Source organism: Amia ocellicauda, chromosome 21 (genome assembly GCF_036373705.1).
Source record: "Amia ocellicauda isolate fAmiCal2 chromosome 21, fAmiCal2.hap1, whole genome shotgun sequence".
NCBI classification, from domain to species: domain Eukaryota; kingdom Metazoa; phylum Chordata; class Actinopteri; order Amiiformes; family Amiidae; genus Amia; species Amia ocellicauda.
The window spans coordinates 992914-1018661 of NC_089870.1; the positions used below are offsets into that span (position 1 = coordinate 992914).

The following is a 25748-nucleotide window of genomic DNA, read 5'->3' on the forward strand; positions in this document are numbered from 1 at the left end:
GCAGGCAAGAGGTCGATCGACCAGATAAACTGAGCCACGGAAAGAATCCAAGGTCAAGTCCAAGTCAAAATACAAGGCGAGGTTCGAAAAACAGGATACGCTAACACAGGAAAATGCTCAGAATAGTTGCCACAAAAGAACTAGACTTCACAACAGGTGTTGGGTGACAAGGGTTTAAATACAAGGGCTGAAGAGGAGTGATATGAGTGTCAGGTGAGGTGATTAGAGTGAATGATTGGGGAAATCAGGAAAATAACTGAAAAGCTGAAGCATGGGAGCCATCCAGTGGTGAAGGTGAAAACTGCAGGCCTGACAATAAGAATAGAATGAATAAAATATTGATCAGTGGATCTGAATATACATTATTAACCAAGGGTTCACAATATTTTAGCATGTTAGGTGATAAGTCTCTTGATTTAGCACCCTAAATAATGCACATGACATGAATCTTGCTTAGATTTTTCAGAACAAATTGTATAAGCTCAACAGATTGGTAAATATTTATTCATACAAATTTTATCCTGTAACAATATTGTGGCGAGAAGCATTATAGGTAATGTAAACTATTTACCACATTACAACACTAGGAGGGAGTGTTGGACAAGGTAAAGGCAAGGGAGCATGTTTATAGGGAAGTCTAGTAGCTCTCCTTATTGGAGGCTTCATAATGAAGAATAAATATACCTTATATATCAGAGACTAGTGTCTGGTATAAAAGTAATGGATAAACTAGTCATGGAGATATATACCAATGGATATTTATACATAATATTATATAGAGTCCTGACATTGACATTGCAGTTGTTAATACAGATTTTTTAAAATTTTTGTGACATTTCCATGAATTAAATGATCATACAGAAGGCTAATGTGAATACTACAGATGTGGTATGAAACTGTTTAGGCATGATTGCAAGAGGGAACCGTAAATATAACAATTTTGAATTGGCCATAATCCTTCTAGATTGTAGTCTGGCATCCTGCAGCAGTACAAAGGTATCTAGTAAGTATCTACAAGGCTGGCACAAAAATTACAAGACTTGTCAAAGCTCAAATGGAACCAATGCTATGGTTAAAATAACAATCACAAATGATCCAAACAGGATTATGTGCAGGTAGGTACACTTGGATTATTTTAACTATTTGAATAGAATAGTTTGAATTCAGCTTTTAGTATACTGATTAAATTACGTGCATAAATCATTAATTGAAATCTACATTATTATGGATAATTTTTTTCAGTAGTTTACAACACTGATTGTGATTTGGTGTGAAGTTTAAATGTAAAATGGCTTTACTCCCTTGACTGAGGGAATGATAGTCTGATGCTGGGTTCAGACCGTCAAACCACCAAAACAGTTAAGCCGATTCCTGTACCATCCACGCAGAAGTTATATACCACATAATGTTCATGGTTTGATCTTAGGTTTAAGTTCAGTGATATGAGCATCTCAAATACAATAAATTGAGTTATCACTAAGCGTACTGCAAAAAATACCTGCAGATTTGAGTACCAGGGAGTATTTGTAAAACATAAATTAATGATCTGATTTTTCCCAGGTGGTTTTTCACATTACTGATGAAGCTAGCAGGCCATGATTATAAGTGTTTTAAAGGTAGCATTACAACACAATGTAAAGTAACTAACGGTGCACAACAGACCCAGAAGATAGAGAGCATAATGACAATAGAAAAAAAACAGCTTTTCGCATTACTATTAACATAAAATACACCATTGCTAACCATGAAACACACTTCACCTTGAAATCTTGCAGTTCTATAATGCGATAATTTAAGGATATGATTAATGCTGTTTGAAGAGTCGAAGAAATCCAGAGAGAGATATATGTTTCCAACCAAAGGTTTTTAATACATGCAGCTGCAAGGAAGAGGTTCAAGAGGTGATCTCAAGAACAGTCTTAGAGAAGTTACAAACTACAGGCACTTTTATGCAGACAAGACAGGAGAGAAAGATAACAGGCCCATGTCTGTCCCGTGATGAGTGCAAGTTTGGTTTCTGCCTGACAACTCATTAGGAAAACCCATATATGGTTAAACCGGGGAAAATTAAAGCATATGTAATGTTTAATATAAGGGGGTTTGTACGACGTACAAACTGGTTCTTATCAGACTCTGTTCCTCTGGGTATCAGGGTTGCACTATGGCACAGTACCATAGCACAGCAAGGCTGCGAGACAGTGACCTTGTTTACACAGACACACAGGGGAAGAAATGCAGTTCATCACTGTTTACATGTGGAATGGGCATGCTTTTAATTTTTTTCAAAATGTTTAGGTCATTTACCGAATATTTGGCATTGATCCTGTCCTTCTCTGTGGCGTTTTTTTCTTGGCCGCAAACCTGATGCCAAATGTGTACGCACATCATCACTTCACAAGTTAAAACAAGTCATAGCAGCAGGCTACTGCCTAACAAAGCAGAGGGGCTTGTGTTTTTGAAATTTATTTATAACTATGTACTAAGTAGTAAAGTGACTAGTAATAGTGGTATCCAACAATGCACTGGCACAGGGACAGAGCTTGTGATGCCATGCTTTTGTCGCTGATATCCAGCATGGGCTCCTGTGGAGTCTGAGGGGAGCTCACCTGCCCCATCTTCACCCAGCAGGGGCAGTGAGCAGGCTTCTTGGGAAGAAAACAGGCTCTCCATCAGTCCTCACCCAAACTTGGAGCTGAAAAGGAGTTCACGGCAGAGGATGCACCCTTGCCACCTCCACCCACACCAATGGAGGACAATTCCCCCTTCCTCCTGAAAGACGTGGGAAGTTCCTGTCAGTCATGCAGTGGGCTGTGGACTGCCTCCAGATCCCTTGGCTGAATGACACCACCCCTCCGTGCTCCTTCTTCGAGCGAGGAAAGCAGATGCAGTGACCAACAAGGGCCCTCCCACTCCTCTCTGATTTTATGGTGGAGCTGCAGTCCTCTTGGGACCACCCTGCAACAGCCTCTGCCCCAGCTCCAGCAGGCGAGGCCTTTGCCAGGACACAGGATGCGAGTGTGTCAGGACCGACTGACTTTCCGCTGGTCAACTGGAGCATTGCTGCGCTGGTCCCATTGCTCCCCCTGTCTGCTGAACCCCAGGACCTTTCCTGTCCAAACAGGCAGTGTAAGGTCAGTGAGAACCTGCATCTCAGGGGTGAGAGTGCAAGCTCCAAGACTGACCCTTACTGCTACCCCTACTGCTCCCCTACTGACCTTTAACCCCTGGATCACCCCGTTATGCAAATAATATGAGTTTCCACTATTCTCCCCTTTGGCCTGTCTCATCCCCATGCACTTTCTCCAAGTGCATGGACACCGTTCTAGCCCCCTTGGGTTGCTAGGGAATCTGCGTCTTCAGTGTTCTAGATGTCTGGCTGGTCTGTTCGCACTCCAGGGAACAGTTTCTGAGCCACACAGCTCTGATCCCCAACCGCCAAGGAACTATTTACAAAGTGGGCTACAGGCAACATGTATGCTCTTCCACAACACATGCAAGTAATACAGTTAGGTCCATAAGTATTTGTACAGTGACACAATTGTCATCCATTATGTCACCACAAAGGATTTGAAAGGAAACAATATGTGCTTAGTGTAGAAAGTGTAGACTTTCATCTTTAATTTGAGGGCAGATACATCCAAATTGGGAGAACGGTGTAGGAATTACACCCATTTTTATATGTGGTACCCTCAATTTTAGGGGCTCAAAAGTATTTGGAGAAACTGACATAATCATGAATTAAATTGTGAGTTTCAATACTTGGTTGCAAATCCTTTGCAGTCAATGACTGCCTGAAGTCTGGAGGCCAAAGACATCACCAGATGCTGGGTTTCTTCCCTGGTGATGCTCTGCCAGGCCTGTACTGCAGCTGTCTTTAGTTCCTGCTTGTTCGTGGGACGTTTTGCCTTCAGTTTTGCCTTCAGCAAGTAAAATGCATGCTCAGTTGGATTCAGGTCAGCTGATTGACTTGGCCATTGCAGAACATTCCATTCGAGCATGCTTCGGGTCATTGTCCATCTGCACTGTGAAGAGCCATCCAATTCGTTTTTAAACATTTGGTTGAATCTGAGCAGATAATATATCTCTGAACACTTCAGAATTCATTCTGCTGCGTTTGTCAGCAGTCACACCATCAATAAATACAAAGGAACCAGTTCCCTTGGCAGCTATAAATGCCCATGCCATAACACTACCTCCACCTTGCTTCACAGATGAGGTGGTATGCTCATGAGCAATTCCTTCCCTTTTCCATACTCTTCTCTTCCCTACATTCTGGTACAAGTTGATCTTTGTCTCATGTGTCCATATGATGTTGTTCCAGAATTGTACAGGGTTCTTTAGATGTTTTTTTGGCAAACTGTAATCTGGTCTTCCTGTTTCCTGTTTACATCTTGTGGTAAACCCTCTGTATTTACTCTGGTGAAGTCTTCTCTTGATTGTTGACTTTGATACAGATACACCTACCTCCTGGAGGGTGTTCTTGATCTGGCCAACTGTTGTGAAGGGGTTTTCTTCACCAGGGAAAGAATTCTTCTGTCATCCACCACAGTTGTTTTCCATGGTGTTCCGGGCCTTTTGGTGTTCCTAAGCTCACCAGTGCACTTTCTTATAAAGAATGTACCAAATAATTGATTTGGCCACACCTAATGTTTTTGCTATCTCTCTGATTGATTTATTCTGATTCCTCAGCCTAATGATGGCTTGCTCTTTGGACTTCATACTGAGGGTTAACAGCAACAGATTCCAAATGCAAATGCCACAATATAGACATTTTATCTGCTTACCTGTAACTAATGAGGGAATAATACACACCTGGCCATGGAACAGCTGAGACAGCTGAGCAGCCAATTGTCCTATTACTTTTGAGACCCTAAAATGGGGGGGACCACATATAAAAATGGGTGTAATTCCATTCCATTCACCCAATTTAGATGTTACTTTATACATTGGATGTAACCTTATATATTGTTTACTTTACATCTCGTATACACGTGTGTAAATTGTGAATTTAAAGATTAAAGTCTACACTTAAAGTACATATTGATTGTTTCCCTTTCAAATCCATTGTGGTGGCATACAGAGCCAAAATGATGACAATTGTGTCACTGTACAAATATTTATGGACCTAAATGTATATGTGTATAGGTACCATTTTACAGTGCACCTACTTTCTGTTTCTAATTTCATTGAAGCATTCTTGATGTGGGGAATCTTGGGTTATTAATCTGAAATGAGAGGTCCCTCTCCTCTGATCATAAAGAGGGTGGCGTGGTCGACTGTAGGAGACTGTAATAACGCTGGTGGTGGACGACCCCCACCCCCCCAATTGCCACACTAATAAGAGAACTTTGAAATCTATGCTGTATTGCACTTGGAGCAAATGAGCAAACTGTTAGTGATGCAAATGTGACAAATACAAATATAATGTCTAGTATCGCTGACACTCACTATGCCACTAATTTCTTCCATTGATAAGTTTACCTTGTTTTACAGACTGCTTGTGTATTTCACATGAACTCAGCTTGCTGGCACATATTGCAAGATAATTTAATGAATTAAGCTTTATATAGTTTTTTCCCCATTATCTTCAAGTGAGGGCTTCTGACAGAGTTGAGGGAAGAGCCCTGTGTGAAAGCCATTTCCTGTCTCCTGGGCCCTCCCCCAGTTCCACTGTACACTGATCCTGTCAGCACTGGGGTCTGAGCTCACAGATGCACCACTGGAGGAGACATGCTGCTGCCACACTGTGTGCTGCTGCTGCTGCTGCTGCTGCACAGTGAGTGAGGCGACACAAACACACTGGCTACAACCAGAGAGGCTCTGCCACTTACAGCAAGGATTTTAAAAGAGGGACTGTGAAGGACTGCATGCATCAGCTATAGTATTTGTGCATGTTTCCATTTCTGTTTTCTAATGCCGTTGACTTTTCTTTTGAAATGATCCATAAGAACAAAGTTTACAAACGAGAGGAGGCCATTTGACCATCGTGCTCATTTAGCTCATCCAGTCTATTTTTAAATGTTCACAAGTTTTCAGCTTCAACCACATCGCTGGGGAGTTTGTTACAGATTGTGACAACTCTCTGTGTGAAGAAGTGTCTCTTGTTTTCTGTCTTGAATGCCTTGAAGCCCAATTTACATTTGTGTCCCCGGGTGTGTGTGTCCTTGCTGATCTGGAAAAGCTCCTCTGGTTTGATGTGGTCAATGCCTTTCATGATTTTGAAGACTTGAATCAAGTCCCCACTTAGTCTCCTCTGTTCCAGGGTGAAAAGGATCAGTTCCCTCAGTCTGTCAGTAGGACATTCCCTTCAGACCTGGAATAAGTCTGGTTGCTCTTCTCTGAACTGCCTCTAGAGCAGCGATATCTTGAAGTGTGGAGCCCAGAACTGTACACAGTATCCAGATGAGCTCTAACTAGTACATTGTAGTCTGAACATTACTGCTCAATTGTTCTCAATTCTACACTTTTGACAATATACCCTAAAATTCTGTTTGCCTTTTTTTTATTGCTTCCCCACATTGTTTGGATGGAGAAAGTGAGGAGTCCACATAGACTCCTAGGTCTTTCTCATGCTTTACTTCATCTAGTTCTATTCCTCCCATAGTGTAATTATAGTGGACAAATTTATCTGCATGTCATACCTTTGCAGATTGAATTTCATCAGCCAGGTGTTGGCCCACAACTGAATATGATCTATTATCGAATATTACCACTTCGCCTGGACCGAGAACGTGAGCTTGCCTTGCATTAGACATAGTTATTATTGTTTGCGGCTGGTTGGCTTCACGGCTGTGCTGTCCCCACCATTTATTTCTCTGTCTATTTGTATTGTTTTTTTTATTATTTGATAGCTAACCCAACTCTGTTGCGTACACGCGCCCCACGTGCGCTTCGGTTTCAGTTTCGGACACAAATAGCACACTTTAAAGATAATAGTCGTGTTTATATAGTGCCTTATATATTCCAACTGCTTGCTGTGTTTTTTGTCCACAGGGCTTTTCCCACTACAGCAGGAGAGCTAGCAGCAGCAGTAAAATCCGAGGCCCGGCTGCCCCGGCCTGAGCCTCGGTGTGTCGTAAAGAGATCTCGCCAATCTTTGCCGATCTTTGCCGATCTTTGCCAGCATCTCACTGGCAGGCAGGCGACCCCCCAGGCCCCCCAGGTGCTGTCCCAGGTGCAGGGCATGCTTTGGCACCCCAATCCGGGCCTTCTCCAGCTCTGGGCCTGGCCCCTGAGCGGGAGCGATGGATTGCCTGGGGTCTGTCAGACACGGTGGTAGCCACTATTCAGTCGGTGAGAACTCCCCCTACGAGGTCGCAGTATTCCTACCGCTGGCGGATGTTAAGCACCTGGTGCCAAGACGGCGGTCAAGACCCAATTCATTGCCCCATTGGGGTCATATTGCAATTTCTACAAGAGCTGTTGGACCAGGGCAAGTCCCCGCTCAAAGTGTATCTGGCAGTCATCCTCATCCTCCTCCCTTCGCTTCAGAGCAAGAGAGTTGGCTTCACCTGCTCTGCCCTGTGCGGGCCCTCAGGTGCTATTTGGAACGCACTAAGGACATTCAGCGCTCAGACCAACTGTTTATGCGGACACAGGTGCTTTCAAAGCAGCGCCTCTCGCTTTGGATTGTGGATACCATTACCATGGCCTACGAGTCCACTGGGACCCTGGTGCATGAACACCTGATGGCCCACTCGACTCGAGGCGTTGCCACATCTTGGGCCCTTTTTCAAGGCGCCCCCTTGGCAGACATTTTTGCGGTTGCAGCTTGGGCCTCGCCGTTTACATTTGCCCGGTCCCTTCCATTGGGAACCAGTTGAGCCCCAGTAGCCTATGGGCTCTGGCTCCTGCCTTTTCCTCTCCTATAGCACTTTTCCACCGACAAAGAGCCGGTGCTGGAGCCAGAGCCAGTGGTCGGCATGGGAACCTGCTGAACTTTTTGCGAACCAGCCCGCTTTTCCACCGGTTTTGGAACCGAACACTGACTGGTGTGGGTGTTCCCAAGCGCGGAGTAGAAGTGGAGAAACACACGGAAATAATAATCAGCACCAAGGTGACTGCGTCTCTGAAACCCTATTTAACCATCACAATTAAACTCATTCAGCGTTTACACACAGCACAGATACATTGTAAAAAACAAAACAAAAAACGCGAATCACATGTAGACAAGCAGAAACGAAAATACAACTATACGAATATGCTAAGATAACTCAGCCTTTTATTTGTTTTGATTTTTATTGATGCATTAAGGGATTTACACCGATTCACTATTTCAGACACTTTTACTGTATTGAATAAAATACAAGTTAGAGTTAACATGCATTCGTCACCACGCACACAGTTCATTATGAATATACTTTGTATGAGTGGATGCATTTTCATTCATTTTGTGGCGTATTTTCACTTTTATTCTTGTACAAGAATACAATCACTATAGGCTAGCCTAGTGATTATGAATGTGGCTGTTTTGGGGGTATTTGCGGTGCAGTCGTGGGCAGATCAATAAACTGTCGGACGATCTCAGGTGATGTTAATGGTTTGATGGGAAATTGTGCTTATTGATGAAGTCTGTGATGATGGTCCCAAATCAGTGTTGCATTGTCCCTGTTGCCAGACACGCAGCAATGCTCTTATGTTTTGAAGTCGCCCTGGATAAGAGCGTCTGCTAAGAAATACATAATAATAATAATAATAATAATAATAATAATAATAATAATAATAATAATAATCCATTGTCAGCAATGCTGGCGTGTGAGCACAAAGCGCATGACTGTAACAGCACTGTTTATTGATCTTCTCTTACTGTAGAATATGTGTTTTATGTAATTCGCCCTGTGCTAAGAAAATTAATTTATTCATAAATTATGAATCATGTGCAAACCAACCCGGGACACATGACTCGTAGGGGCGCTGGATTCGGCGTAACACCGGACCAGTTCATGACCAGTTCATTAACAAACAACATTTCTGTTCAATCTATATCGTCGCATTAACTTTCATCATCATAATATCACTGTAACACGTCTTTCCTTTCAAGGAAAGTGTGCTCAGTCGTCTCTCATTGCTGCCATTTGCCGACTCCTATCTAGTTAATTGACCTGGCCTTGCTATTGTGAGCAGAGGGCGTATGAGTTGACCCTCCCCCTTGGTCAGTGCTTCCTTTTTCAGATAACCGGGGTTGCATACGCAACCTATCATTTTCATTAAGATGCTCCTCTATTTTCTGTCTAATCATTTTTTTCTAACTTTGCAGGTGAGACTGATTGGTCTGTAATTTCCTGCCTCAGTTTTGTCCCCTATCTTGTGGATTGGTATGACATTTGCCATCTTCCAGTCAGTTGGCACATCCCCACATTCATTTGTAATATTTGAGTTAGCAGCCTATAAATAATTTTCCTAATTTCTGTATATATATATATATATATATATATATATATATATATATATATTCCACCTGTATTGTAGTAACGGCAGCAACTGCTTGTTAGTTAATTAGCAACTTACTTAGCGCACTTTGTCTATAGATTAGAAGTGGTTACATTGTAGACTTTTATTATTTAGCATTGTTGCGAGCTATTGATCAGTGTAACTGTGTGTGTCCGGCACTGCCCTTGTCTACATTCAGATTTAAAGTGGCCATTTATTGTGCTTTTAGCAGTCCTGCCTGGGAGGGATTGCGTCATCCCGACAGCCTTGAGTCATTCAACACAATTCAGGTGTGTACCCTCCTAATTAGCTACAGGTGGAGTATTTAACAGCCCCCTGGACCTCTGCGCCAGCAGCCTCAGTGCCCCCCTTCCGAAGGGCCACAATTCTAAAAGGGCAGGGACTCTAGCTGTGGGACTCCAGCAAGGAGAAGGCTGAGAGGAAATAACGTACATCAACAACAGGCAGCCATGACTATCTCTCTGATTCCAGTCCTGCTCTCTCCTTCCTCTCTGCACGCCATTGCCTCCCTAATCCCTCTAACCTCATCTCTTTGCCTCTCCTCCCCTCCATTCCCCCCTCTGGAGGTCTGTGAAACTGCCACTCAGCTTCCAACAAGGCCGACTTCATCTCTGCCTTCGCCCACCACCACTCTCTGGATTTCCTCACTCTCACCGAGACATGGACCTCCCCTGAGATCAACCACCCCTGCCGCCCTATCCTCTCTGTTTGTCCTGTCCCACTCCCCCGTCTTACCGGGTGTGGAGAAGGAACAGGGCTCCTGCTCTCTCCTTATTGGTCCCCCCTTTCTCTCATCTATCACGACTAACAGCTTTGAATTCCATGCAGTGGAACTCACCTCTCCCTCTCACCGCTTCCTTCTAGTTCTCTACTGCCTTCTGGTCCACTTGCTTCCTTCCTGGATGAACTTGAATTTCTTCTCTCCTCCCTCACCTCACTGTCCTCACCTACCATCCTCCTGGGAGACTTCAACATCCACCTCTCCAACCCCTCCCACTCTGCCGGATTTCTGCCCCTCCTCCACTCTTTTAACTTCTCTCTCTCCCCTAAAATGATTTTAAAAAGGAATCTTAATTGTTTTTAAAGATTTAGTTGCTTTTAAACCACTAATTGTTTAGGTTTTTTTTGGTTTAGTTTTGTTATATTCTTTTGTCAAATACATTGACCGTTTTGGATTTAATTTTAAATGCATTGGACCTTTTTTGTTTGTTTTTTATTTTTACCTTTTTAATTGTTTCTTTATTTTGTCCAATGCATTTTCAGTTATTTTCAATGTATTTGACATTTATGTTGGTGAGCAGTTTTTGCTTTAATCACGTTTGTTTTGTTGTTTTGGGCACGTTTATTTTGAAGTTAATTGTTTTGTTTTTTGTTAAAATCACAGATTTTAAAATTTTTAAGTGATTTTAAGAATTGAATTTTAAAGATTTTAATCATAAGTATTAAAAAATTGAATTGTTTTTATTTAATGAAAATGTAAAATACTATACCAAATAAAACAGTATTCTCTCTCTCCCCATCTCCCCCCACTCACAGGGCAGGCCGCCAGCTAGACCTCATCTTCTCTAGAGGCTGATCCCCTTTGACGCTCTCTGTGACACCCCTGGACTTCTCAGACCACCACTTCGTCCACATTCTCCTCCTCAATCACTTCCAATCACTCTTTGAATCCTCTGTCAACAACCCCTGCAAACTCTACTCCACCTTCTCCTCCATCTTTGCCCCCCTTCCCCCTCCTCCTCCTTCCTCTCGCTCTGCTGATGATTTTGCCTCCTTCTTCTCCTGCAAGATCACAGACATTCGCAAGCTCTTCAACAGTCCCCCCACTGATCAAGCTTCCTTTTCTTCATTCTCACCTCTTTCAGACTCTTAACTTTTCCTCTTAGGTCACAAACCCACAACATGTGCCCTGGACCCTCTCCCCACTCGCCTCCTCCAAGCGACCGCTCCTGATCTACTCCCCTTCATCTCCTCCCTCCTCAACTCCTCACTCCTCTCTGGCTGTTTCCCCTCTGCATTTAAACAAGCTGTTGTCATCCCACTCTTCAGGTAACCTACCCTTGACTCTACCTCTCCTCAGAACTACTGCCCTGTCTCCCTACTCCCCTTCCTCTCAAAGACCCTTGAGCGTGCTGTCCACCATCAGCTCTCTGCATCTCTCATAATCACGTTAACCTTAATTTTGGCACTGATCATCCTCCATAGTTATTGTGACGATATAGATTGGACAGAAATTGAATATTGTTTATTACTGATCAAGTCAGAAATTAAGTTTTTTACACCACTGTCAGAAATGTGGCATTGTCAGCAGAAGGTGGTGACAATGTTGTGGTGTGTGACCACAGGAAAAATGCAACAATGTAGCAGTGATGATTTGGGACCATCACACCCTTCAATAAAGAGAATTTTTCATCAAACCATAATGGCATTAACAGCCCCTGAGATCGTTCGACGGTGACGAATGCATGTTAAATTTAATTTAATACAGAAAAAGTGTCTGAAATAAAGAATCAGTGTAAAACCCTTCCTGAATATATCCCAGTGTTTCCACCTGTGGACAATTTCATATTTACAATGGAAGCATAAATAGTTTAAGATGTTTTATATATATTAATTTATTGTGATTATGAATGAGAAATTAATCTATCATTTTAATTCCATGTAGCACCTTAACGGCCTAGTAATGAAGGTATAAGGGGGAAACATTTTTCATATTAATGTAAAATTATAAACAGATAAAAGGGTGAGTTAGCTTAACATATTCATATAGGTTTATTTTCCCTTCTGCTTGTCTACATGTGATCTCGCTTTTTTATTTTCTTGAAATTGAAAATACATCACAATTAGTCGTTTTCTCACCCAAAACTCGTGACAATTAGCTAAAAGTTTTTCCTATGATTGGATTCTACTTCCAGCTAAGGTGTAAAACATTTTTAACTAACTTCTACCTCCTACTCTGAGGGAGGAGTACTTTTACTCCCAAACTAACTTTTAGCGACACTTACAAAGAGATGTAGGGTATACTGACCAATAGGAAATGGTTATTAAAACATCTGGACAGCAATGTGGTTGAAGCTGACAATTTGGGAACATAAAAACATACACTGGATAGCATCCTTGGACCACTTAGTTATTAATGGACACCAAACGAGCATGATGGGTCAAATGGCCTCCTCTTGTTTGTAAACTTTCTTCTGTTTTTATTACAAATTGGGAATAAACCTGAATAATAATAATTGAATAATTTAATCCATTATTCCTTCTATAAAGGAGGAATCTTCATTATTCCTGGAGAGGTTCCTCATCCATCCCCCAGCCTCTCCTCACAGCCGTACCCCAAGGCTCCGTCCTGGGCCCCCTCCTGTTCTCTCTCTACACTCGCTCCCTGGGCCCCCTCATCGCATCCCATGGTTTCTTCTACCACTTCTATGCTGATGATGCCCAGATCATCCTGTCTTTTTCCTCTTCTGACTGTCTCATCCCATCTCTTCCTGTTTGTCTGCTATCTCAGCCTGGATGCACTCACACCACCTCAAGCTCAACCTCTCCAAATCGGATCTCCTGTTTTCCTTCCACTCTTCCTCACCTTCTGCTGATCTCTCCATCTCGATCCCCTTGGAATCCACCACACCCTCTCCTTCTTCTTCCGCTACAAATCTAGGAGTCACCCTCGATCCTGTGCTCTCCTACACCCAGCACATCACCACGCTGACACGCACCTGTAGATTCTTCCTGAGCAACATACGCCAAATCCATCCCTTCCTCACCGACTACTCGACTCACCAGTCCCTGGTCCTCTCCCTCCTGGCCAGCCTGCCTGCAACTACTACCCACCTGCTCCAACTCATCCAGAACTCTATGGCTCGTCTGGTATTCTCTCTGCCCCGATTCGCACACGCTACTCCACTGCTCTGCTCCCTACACTGGCTCCCGATACTGTCAAGCATTCATTTCAAGACATTGATCATCACCTACCGCTGTCTCGACCACACTGCACCAAGTTACCTTCAGTCCCTCGTCTCTCTATACATCCCCTCCAGACCACTGCACTCTTCCGGTGCCAGAAGACTAACTCTGCCTCCTCTCCACTCTCCTTCCTCCAGAGCCGCTTCTTCTCATCCCTGGCCCCTAAATGGTGGAACGACCTTCCCACCAATGTCAAAACAGCAGAGTCCTTGACCTTATTCCGGCACTTACTCAATGTAAGGATTTTTATATAACATATTCATATACTAACTGTTGGGGATAATTAAGTTTGGTGGGCATACAGATTATTTAACCTACTGTAACCATGTAACTCATTGTATTGTATTCTTATTGTAGGATTAGCCTTTAACAGAAGTTGCCATTAACAGGAGTTAACATTGTTAAAATATCTCACTGGAAATGTTGCCGTGGCAAGGGGGGCTGAAATTTGTCATTGTTGCAGAAATAATATGATAAATAACATACTCGCGCATTTTCTGTGAAGGTCTAGACAATTGAACTCATGGCCTTCTTGACTCTATCTTGGAAATGTCAAGCCGCAAAACTCCCTATATTTATATTATATTTTGAGGAACAGCTCAGAGCTAATAACATAAACAATATACATGCTGCTCTTCAGACAAACCAGAAATAAGATACCCACGTCATCTACTACTAGGCAAACCGTGCAGCTGTGTCAACTGAAACTCTTGAGTGTGTTATGAATGTTATGACTTATGACATCGAACACATTTCATGTCTGCCTAGCAACTAGATCTGTAATATGTTTGTAATATCTGTATGTACCTGCCCCAGAACTCTTGGCAATCAGACTTCTGACATGTATAAAGTGTGTATTGTTGCAAAAATAAACTGAAGACAAACGATCTGGCATTGTGTCAGTGACTTTACTTCCCGGGCTCGTAATGCACTGAAGGGTTCCTACTATTGCTTTGATAAACTTGGGAAGCGATCCACATGTACCTGAAGGGTTTTGACTGGCAGTCAAGTTGTACCTTAACACTCAAGACGCATGTTTTCCGACAATAACGATAGTCCTCTATCCCTGCAAGATAGCACAATTTTTATTATGCTTCTCGCGTTCTTGATTGTTTTCCTCCTTGCTCCCTTTCCCGTAGCCCTTGTCTGTGACCCTACATCTTGAAAGCACTTAGCTATCACCATCCAGGATGTAGGAAATCACTTACTGTACTTGTGTAAATTGTAAATTGGAATTTGTAAAATGTATTATTGTGAATTGCTGTTTTAGCTAAATTGAATTTGTAATGATTGATGCCTTGTACTTCACTGTATTTTTGCACTTATTTTGTAATGCTAAGAAATAATAATAATAATAATAATAATAATAATAATAATAATAATAATAATAATAATAATAATAATAATAATAATAAAGGATGGCCTGCTTTAGAGTCTGTGTCCCCACCCCATTCAAAATGTCCTGGACACACCACTGGGTTTAGTGATGACAGCAGCTTGACTGCTGGGCCCTCCCACATTTCCACTGCACACTGCTCCTGTCAGCACTGGGCCCTGAGCTCACAGACTGACACACCACTGGAGGAGACATGCAGCTGTCACACTGTGTGCTGCTGCTACTGCTGCCGCTGCTGGACAGTGAGTGAGGCGACACAAATACATATTGTTTTTTTTGTGTATAATTTCAGGCACCTGTCAGTCACTGATACTCTTATTCTTATTTTAAAAATTATAATATTGAAATGATCTTTTCAACAGAATTGAATTGTTTTCTTTAATTTTGTAAGGTATTATTTTAAAGGAAAATACAAATAATAGAAATAGAAAAATATTTATTGTAAACATTGAGAATATTGTGTTTTTTACTGTAAATATTAGTGGGGTAGAAAAGTCTCTAATGCTTTGAAATGTTTGGAAAATGAATTATTGCTTTAATATGAATATGAATTTGATAAATATTATTTTCCAATCAACTGAAAGTATATATATTTTTTCTCTTTTAGATGTGCACACCATGTCTGTGCATCAGATACCACTTTCCTTGGGTCAAAAATCTGGCATGCCAATGAAAGTCACCTGTTACATTACAGATCATAATGATCCTTATATGTACTGGTACAGACAAGGTCCAAATGGTGGACCTGAGTTTCTTTTTACCTCTGTCAGTGCTGGACATGTAGATCCATCTAAGCTGGACCTGTTTAGTGCACTCCGACCCAACAACTCACATTTCTTCCTGGAGTCTACAGCTGTGGCAGAGAGTGACTCTGCGGTGTATTACTGTGCCGGCAGCACCCACAGCATCTCAAACACACCAGGGCCCTGTACAAAAACCACACCTGCAGAATTTGTATTAGCCATGTGATTGAAGCTGAAATGTACAGTACACACTGCAGAAATTACACAACTAATAATTGTCTACATCAGCTATTCCCTTTCATTTTATATGTTATTATTGATCCACATATGCACTTAGTTTTAAATAACCTAGTGTTATCTATTATTGAAGTAACAACACATTTACTAATTTGTAATGCTAGTTAGGTTAAGGGCTGAATAACTCATTCTAAATTCCTCATTGAACTTTGTTATAACAACTTCTTAGCTAGAGCTGGATTGTTGTGAAGCATTAGGCTTGTGGAGGCCTCTGACACTCCCACACCTCACCTGTCCAATAAGGCTGTTCAGAGTCTGTTCTGTCACACTACCTCACTTCCTACAGCCTTACTTCCTGTGAGCCTCCACAGAATATCACATTTCTGAGAGACTCACAGACAGAGCTGAGGGACTAGCCCTCAGTCTGACATCAAGACAACATGGGCCTCTTTCTGCTACTGCTGCTGGTCAAGGGTGAGGAGTTTAGATTATATTCATCTTATATCTCATTTCAATACCATTTCTGTAGTCTGCTGTGAAATTAGGCAAAGTCATGTGAATCAGATTTCTTGATAACTCATCTAATTACATTCATTGTTTTTAGTTTCTACATTTTGCATTGTGTTGTATTAGTAAAACATAAATTACATTAGAATAGATTTCATAAAATCTCAATTAGGAGGAAGACGTATTGCAAAGCAAAAGAACAAGATTACACATATTATGATTTGCTTTAATTAATCAGAAGTGATTGCTTCTTCTCTCATGGAATAAAGTAAAAAAAGCACAGATACAATGGAGTTTGGGCAGGAAAACTCCCAGTGAAATTCATAAATTTTCAAGGACATCAACGTTAATTGAACACAATTATGATAAAAATCATATAATTATTTTAATGTACACCAAATTACTTTCCCAAACTTCTTCCCTGTTCTTCTAATACTATCCTTTACTTTCTTCCAGGAGCTGATACTCTCACAGTGCAGCAGTTCCAGACAATCCTATTTAAAAACAAAGGCAACTCATTGAACCTGAACTGTGAAGTTACAGGGGATACAACCCCACGTATCTCCTGGTATAAACAACATGGCTTCAGTGAGCTGACACTTTTGTTTTTCTCCACTTCTCCTGGAAGTATTGATCCCACCTCACTGGGTCAGTTCACTGCTAGCAGACAAAACTGGTCTCATTTGAGTCTTGAGTCTGCAGCTTTGGCAGTGAGTGACTCTGCTGTGTATTACTGTGCTGGCAGCACCCACAGCATCTCAAACAGATTGACTATTCATACAATAACCACAGACACTGGATTTCCTAGGGCTTGTGAGCAGCCATCATAACTACAAACCTGCTGCAGATACTAGATAGTGAGCTTTTTTCATGTCCTGGTAGTGAGGGGATTAAGATGGATGATGTCACATAAAACCATGTTTTAGACTTATTTTTCATTTTAATTAATCATTTTAACTATTTATCATTTTATATTGTGTCATTGCTTTCACAAGACTTAAGAAAACCCATTTTCCTAGAACTGTGAAGAAACTCTAACAGCTTACTATGAAGTGGTATACTAGGTTTATGCATTGGTAGTAGTTCTTCTTGAAAGATCTTATCAAAAAATGATAACCACTTCACAAGTGACAGGAGTTTAATTGTCTCCTCAAAGCCGTTAGTACATTTCAGATCCCAAGGCTGATGAGCCTCAGGAAGTCATGTCAGGAGGTCAATCAGAGCTGGATCATTATGGAGGCTATTCTTCAGGCTTGAGGAGGCCTCTGACACTCCCACACCCAACCCGCCCTTCTTCAGAGCTGTTCACAGCCTCTTCTGTCACTACTTCATGTGAGCCTGCACTGCTGAGAGACTCATAGACCGAGCTAAGAAACAAGAGCCCAGTTTGGCACCAAGAAAACATGGTCCTCTTTCTCCTACTGCTGTTGGTCAAGGGTAAGGAGTTCAGATCATATGTATCATTTATATGAATACCACAATTTCTGTATTTTCTGTCTCAATTTTAAACATATCAGGGAAAAATATGTAACTGCATTTCCAAACCTTTTTAATCATTAATGTTCATGTTTTTGATAATAAATAATTGCTTATTTGTATTTGGAATTCATTACAATGAAAAGAAAAGTGTCATACAGTCTGTGAAACACACACTGTACATGTTTTAAATAGTTCATGGTAAATGGCAGATATAATAAACCTGGGATTTCTCCCATATTAAAGCGATATAAGATTGCAATGAAAACATAACATGAATATACTGCAATGATGAGAATCCTAGGGTTTCTTACAATAAGTCCAATAAATAGATTATCCCAGCAGATCTCCCCCCTGTCCTTCTAACACTGTTCTTTTATTTTTCCTAGGAGCTGATAATCTGAATGTTCAACAGTTCCCATCAATCCTAATTGAAAATGAAGGCAATTCATTGATATTAAACTGTCAGATTACTGGGTATGATACCCCCAGAATCTCCTGGTACAGACAGTTTAGCCAAACTGAGATGACACTCCTGTTTTCCTCTTTTTCTGCTGGTAGTGTAGAACCCACCTCACTGGACAGTTTCACTGCAAAAAGACCCAATGCATCCCATTTGATTCTGGAGTCTGCAGCTCTGGCAGTGAGTGACTCTGCTATGTATTACTGTGCAGGCAGCACCCACAGCAGCTCAATCACATTGACTGTTCACACAAAAACCACTGCTGCTGGATTTCCTGTAAACAAGCATTATAGCCACCACAATGCTGTAGATACTACACAGATAACAATTTGATATAACTCAAAAATGTATTTTTTATTTTCCTGGCAGTGGGGGCATTTAGATGAGAACCAGCACATAAGACCAACGTATATATACTGAATGCATCAGATTTAATTTTGAATAAATGGCCTACAATCCCCAAGATCACAAAACAGTCGATGAACTCTAACATCTGTTTGCAATACACTGATTTTCTGTTTCTTTTCCTTATTTAAGTGTTTGGTTGCAATCTCAGATCCAGTTCACATGTAAGAGATTGATTGTTTCCACAAAGCTGTCAGTGATATTCAATTCCCCTAGCTGCTGAGCCTCAGCAAGTCCTCTCAGGAGGAAGGTCAGAACTGTATTGCTGTGCAGGCTGATCTTCAGGCCTGAGGAGGCTTTTGACACTCCCACGCCCCACCTTCCCTTCCCCAGAGCTCTTCACAGCATGTTGTTACACTTCCTTACTTCCTACAGTTCTACTTCCTGTGAGACACACAGACAGAACTGAGAGACAAGCCCCCAGTCTGGCACAGAGAAACATGGTCCTCTTTTTCCTACTGCTGCTGGTCAAGGGTGAGCAGATGTAATAATGTGTTACATATGCATGTAATAGTGAAATAAAAACTTTGCTTTTGCAAAGTTCAAGAACATCAGGAAACAACCTTGAAGTATGATGTATGTTGAAGTGTTCCTTAACGTTGTATTACATTTCGTGATTTCTTGAAGTTGTCTTGTTTCTAAAATATAATTTGATGTTTGCAGGAAATCTCAACTAAAGGTAAGAGACGCAAGGTGCCAGTTAGATTAGATAACGACGGGTCAATATATGTGTTTTGACTGTGTTTTATTCTATGGAATTGATATACAAATAAAGATTTGATGCATTGTGTTAAAGTTAGAATTATGTTTTTATATATGGATTAGTACCTTTTCTCTTTGAGTAAGTTGGAAGCAGTATGAGAGTAATTATTTCCCCTTTGTGCATTTCACTGACTTGCTCTCACTACCTGGATTAGTGCTAGCCCCTCTATTCCATTACAGCAAATAGATTTCACCAGATTTCACACACCTTTCATGTGTCCATCTAATATTATGCTTTACTTTCTTCCAGGAGCTGATACTGTGACTGTACAGCAGTTCCCATCAATCCTATTTAAAGACACAGGCCAGCCACTGGTTTTAAACTGTGAGGTTACTGGTTCTGCTAGCCTCTATATCTACTGGTACAAGCAGCATGGCTTCGGTGAACTGAAGCTCATGTTTTTCTCTGTTGCTGCTGGTAGTATAGATCCAACCACTGTGGATCAGTTCACTGCAAAGAGACCAAATGGGTCACATTTGATTCTGGAGTCTGCAGCTCTGGCAGTGAGTGCTGTGTATTACTGTGCTGGCAGCACCCACAGCAGCTCAATCACATTGACTGTTCATACAAAAACCACAGCTGCTGACTGCACAGGATAGCTGACTTTATAATTTCCTCTTGTATTTCTCAATGCACTGTTCCCAAATAAATAATTGCCACATTTTCTGGATAAAGACCCCACTGTTGAAGGATTAAAATACCAAAGAGCAAAATAATACAAATGCATAGATTAGGAAACGGGTACAAAATAACTGTTTGGATATCCCAGTGATTACAACTGGATCAATAATCAGGAAGTGAGAGCTGCATCACAGCACTCAGGCACTACCAAGAAAAGACCATCCCTCAAAACTCAGCAATAATAATTTGATATAACTCAAATATATATTTTGTCAGCACATGCTGCAGTGCCACGTTACCACCATCCATGACCCCTTCTTGAGTTGGTCCCTCTCTGTACTTCCAGCCACCACCTGCACCTGCCCGGAACCAACCTCAGCCCATCCCCCGGCAACCTAGACAACAGATCAGCATACTGATTATTCTTTCCTGACCGTGTAATTTGCCCAACTGGGCTGCCCACCACTGCTCTGTCACACCACACCCATGCTGAGAAATACCAGGAGGTTATTACGAACATTTTAAAAACAAGAATGTTTAAAAACAAGAGGAGGCCATTCGACCCATCATGCTCCTTTGGTGTCCATTAGTAATAAAGTGATCCAAGGATCCTATCTAGTCTACAACCACATCGCTGGGGAGTTTGTTCAGATTGTGACGACTCTCTGTGTGAAGAAGTGTGATGAGGCAGTTAGACAGACCTCATCACGGAAATCAAGAGAATGGAGATTAAAGTATTAACTACCTCGCTTTGCAGGTTTTGCCAAGGAAATACCAAGTCAAAGGTAATCCATGTTGTTAACGGGCGCATTTGCATATAAAAACAAACATATGTTCATGCTTTATAGTGGTCAGTGGGTTTATCCATTGTTACAGGATATTAACAGGTTTTAAAGGTTCAAATAAATACCGCACCATTTAAAATTGTTTAATGAAATAGCTTTATTTTCATGTAAAGTTATCACTTATTCTTATGCACGGTCTTCCTGGTTGAGACTTATTCTGACGTGTCCTTAGTGGGCAGCGCGAAGTGTCAGAGAAGGCTTTCATGGGTTGGAGCAAACCACTATGCGTTAAGTTAAGGGGGGGACTTGAATTGCTGCTAAAGGTATTAGTATATATATGTAACTCATACTGTGTAAATGTGAGTGGGGTATAAAATGAATGAAATTTTGTTTAAATGTATTTATTGAATTTAAATTATATTAAGATAACATATATTACAATATGTTTTGCTATATGGAAGTGTACTTGTGTGGGGTGAATGTTGGACCAGTCCAGACAGGGGGAGGGGCATCGTAAAGTTTAAAGGACGCCCTTAGGCATCAATGGGGAAGTTCTGGTGAGTCTAAGCTCTGTGGAGGTGGTTGTGTCAAGCTGTGTATTAGTTTGATTCAGAATATTCAAAGAAAGAGTATTTTGATTCTGAAAGGTGTAAGCCAAGAATTTGCTTCTTTTTGTTTATTTATTTTGTTTGATTTTTGAGAAAATTCATAATATAGTTAGTTGAAGTTTGTTAGTTTTTTATATTTCTAGGCTGACAGCTTCTGGTTGGCTAGTTCTTTCACACCTTCAATAAACCCTGGGAGTTTTGGACATTAATGCTGACTCTGCTGCATTTTTAACATCATTGGTCACCTGCCCATAGCTATCTTATTCACAAGAAGTGTCTCCTGTTTTCCATCTTGAATGCCTTGAAGCCCAATTTACATTTGTGTCCCCGAATGCGTGTGTCCCTGCTGTCTGGAAAAGCTTCTCTGGATTGATGTAGTCGATGCCTTTCATGATTATGAATACTTTAATCAAGTCTCCACGTAGTCTCCTCTGTTCAAGGGTGAAAAGCTTCAGTTCCCTCAGTCTCTCCGTAGGACATTCCCTTCAGACCTGGAATTCTGAACTGCCTCTAGAGCAGCGATATCTTTCTTGAAGTGTGGGGCCCAGAACTGTACACAGTATTCCAGATGAAGTCTAACTATTTCTGCTTGGATGCACTCACACCACCTCAAGCTCAACCTCTCTGAATCGGATCTCCTGCTTTTCCCCCACTCTTCCTTACCTTCTGTTGGCCTCCCCATTTCGATCCCCTTGGAATCCACCACACTCTCTCTTCTTCTTCTTCCGCTAAAAATCTAGGAGTCACCCTCAATCCTGCACTCTCCTACTCCCAGCACATCACCACACTGACACGCACCTGTAGATTCTTCCTGAGCAACATACGTCGGATCCGTCCCTTCCTCACCGACTACTCGACTCGTCCAGTCACTGGTCCTCTTCTGCCGGACTACTGCACCTCCCTCCTGGCCAGCCTGCCTGCAACTACTACCCGCCCGCTCCAGCTAATCCAGGCTCGTCTGGTATTCTCTCTGCCACGATTCGCACACACTACTCCACTGCTCTGCTCCCTCCACTGGCTCCCGATACCAGCATGCATTCAGTTCAAACCACAATGCACCAAGTTACCTTCAGACACTCGTCTCTCCATACATTCCCTCCAGACCACTGCGCTCCTCCAGTGCCAGAAGACTAACTCTACCTCCTCTCCACTCTCCTTCCTCCAGAGCCGCTCCTTCTCATCCCTGGCCCCTAAATGGTGGAACGATCTGCCCACTGAAGTCAAAACAGCAGAGTCCTTGACCTCATTCCGGCGCTTACTCATGACACATCTTTTCCGACAGTACTTGTAATATTAGTCCTTTTATGCCCGCTAGATAGCACTTCACAGTTTTATTATGCCTCTTGTGTTTTCGATTTGTTTTCTTCCTTGCTCCCTTTCCCGTAGCCCTTGACTGTGACCCTACATCTTGACAGCACTTAGCTTTTACCGTCCAGGATGTAGGACCTCACTTACTGTACTTGCCTGTGTAAATTGTAAATTGGAATTTGTAAAATGTATTATATTTTTAATTGCTATGTTTTAGTTAAATTGAATTTGTGATGATTTATGCCTTTTATTTAACTGTATTTTTGCACTTTGTTTTGCACTTATGTTGTAAGTCGCCCTGGATAAGGGCATCTGCCAAGAAATAAAAAAAAAAAAATAATAAAAAAAAAAAAAATAATAATAATAATAATAATAACTAGTGCATTGTACAGTCTGAACATTACTGCCCTTGTTCTCAATTCTACACTTTTGACAATATACCCTAACATTCTGTTTGCCTTTTTTATTGCTTCCCCACATTGTTTGGATGGAGAAAGTGAAGATTCCACATAGACTCCTAGGTCTTTCTCATGTGTTACTTCATCTAGTTCTATTCCTCCCATAGTGTAATTATAGTGGACATTTTTGTTACCTGCATGTAATACCTTGCACTTGTCCACATTGAATTAACAAGTGTCAGCCCACACCTGAATATTATTCAAAGTCCCTTTGAATTACCTGTGCTGCCGAGATTGTATTTGCTCAGACACCTATTTTTGTATCATCTGCAAATTTGCAATTTGCAAGTTTGCTACCTATCCCAAAGTCCAGATCATTAATATAGATTAGAAAAAGCAAAGGCCCTAGTACTGATCCATGTGGAACTCCACTAACAACCTCACTCCAGTTAGAAGCAACTCCTCTAATCAACACCCTCTGTTTCCTAAACATCAACCAGTTCATAATCCATCTGCTTACATTACCCTGAATGCCTACAGCTTCCAATTTGAGGATCAGTCTTTGGTGTGGAACCTTATCAAAAGATTTTTGAAAATCTAAGTACACCGATCAGCCATAATATTATGACCACCTGCCTAATATTGTGTAGGTCCCCCTTTTGCCGCCAAAACAGCCCTGACCCATCGAGGCATGGACTCCACTAGACCTCTGAAGGTGTGCTGTGGTATCTGGCACCAAGACGTTAGCAGCAGATCCTTTAAGTCCTGTAAGTTGCAAGGTGGTGCCTCCATGGATCGGACTTGTTTGGCCAGCACATCCCATAGATGCTCGATTGGATTGAGATCTGGGGAATTTGGAGGCCAAGTCAACACCTTGAACTCGTAATTCATCAGACCAGACTACCTTCTTCCATTGCTCCGTGGTCCAGTTCTGATACTCACGTGCCCATTGTAGGTGCTTTCGGCAGTCAGCATGGGCACCCTGACATGCCAGCCTTCGCTCCCCACGTGCATCAGTGAGCCTTGGCCGCCCATGTCCCTGTCGCTGGTTCACCACTTTTCCTTCCTTGGACCACTTTTGATAGGTACTGGCCACTGCAGACCCGGAACACCCCACATGAGCTGCAGTTTTGGAGATGCTCTGACCCAGTCGTCTAGCCATCACAATTTGGCCCTTGTCAAAGTTGCTCAGATCCTTACGCTTGCCCATTTTTCCTGCTTCTAACACATCAACTTTGAGGACAAAATGTTCACTTGCTGCCTAATATATCCAACCCACTGACAGGTGCCATGATAACGAGATTATCAGTGTTATTCACTTCCTCTTTCGCCATTTCGCTGGACCCGAGAATGTGAGCTCTCCGTGTCTTGACTGTGCATTAGACTTATATGTCAGTTGGTTGGCTTCATAGCTGTGTTGTTCGCCACCAATCTGTTCTGTCCGCGTACCGATGCTCCAGCTGCGCTTTTGGTTTCAGTTTTGATAAACAAACAGAATATTTAAAAATAATAGTCGTGTCTATATAGTGCCTTATATATTCCGACTGCTTGCTGTGTTGTTTTTTTTCCACAGGGCTTTTTCCTCCACAGCAGGAGCGCTAGCAGTGGCAGTAAAATCTGAGGCCTGGCTGCCCGGCCTAAGCCTCGGTGTGTCTTAAGAAATCTCGCCCACTCTGCCAGCTTGCGCCTGCACTACAGCCCGCATCTTCATAGATATCTTGCTGCCTGTAGAAATCAGTGTCTCTTCAAGCCTCTGGAGTTTTAGGAAACAATTGAAAACCTGGTTATTTAGAAGAGCATTTACGTAATTTAGATCTGGGGCTGTAGCAGACTATTAACAGGATAAATCTGGTTACGATGAGAGGTATTTTTATGGTCTTATTGTTTTATTAGTTTATTGTTTTTTATACAGTGCATCCAGAAAGTATTCACAGCGCTTCACTTTTTCCACATTTTGTTACAGCTCTATTCCAAAATTGATTAAATTCATTATTTTCCTCAAAATTCTACAAACAATACCCCATAATGACAACGTGAAAGAAGATTGTTTGAAATCTTTGCAAATGTATTAAAAATAAAAAACAAAAAAGCACATGTACATAAGTATTCACAGCCTTTGCCATGACACTCAAAACTGAGCTCAGGTGCATCCTGTTTCCACTGATCATCCTTGAGATGTTTCTACAACTTGATTGGAGTCCACCTGTGGTAAATTCAGTTGATTGGACATGATTTGGAAAGGTACACACATGTCTATATAAGGTCCCACAGTTAACAGTGCATGTCAGAGCACAAACCAAGCCATGAAGTCCAAGGAATTGTCTGTAGACCTCCGAGACAGGATTGTATCGAGGCACAGATCTGGGGAAGGGTACAGAAAAATTTCTGCAGCATTGTAGGTCTCAATGAGCACAGTGGCCTCCATCATCCGTAAATGGAAGAAGTTTGGAACCACCAGGACTCTTCCTAGAGCTGGCTGCCCGGCCAAACTGAGCAATTGGGGGAGAAGGGCCTTAGTCAGGGAGGTGACCAAGAACCCGATGGTCACTCTGACAGAGCTCCAGTGTGTCTCTGTGGAGAGAAGAGAACCTTCCAGAAGAATAACCATCTCTGCAGCACTCC

General features: G+C 41.9%; 1 long non-coding RNA gene across 1 annotated transcript; it reads left to right on the top strand.

The window, feature by feature from the left end:
• Positions 1-18580: 18580 nt before the first annotated feature.
• On the top strand, positions 18581-21629 carry LOC136717115 (uncharacterized). The gene is made up of 2 exons (XR_010805187.1): positions 18581-19117; positions 19656-21629. It is a non-coding gene; the product is annotated as an uncharacterized LOC136717115 (long non-coding RNA).
• The last annotated feature ends 4119 nt before the right edge of the window (positions 21630-25748 follow it).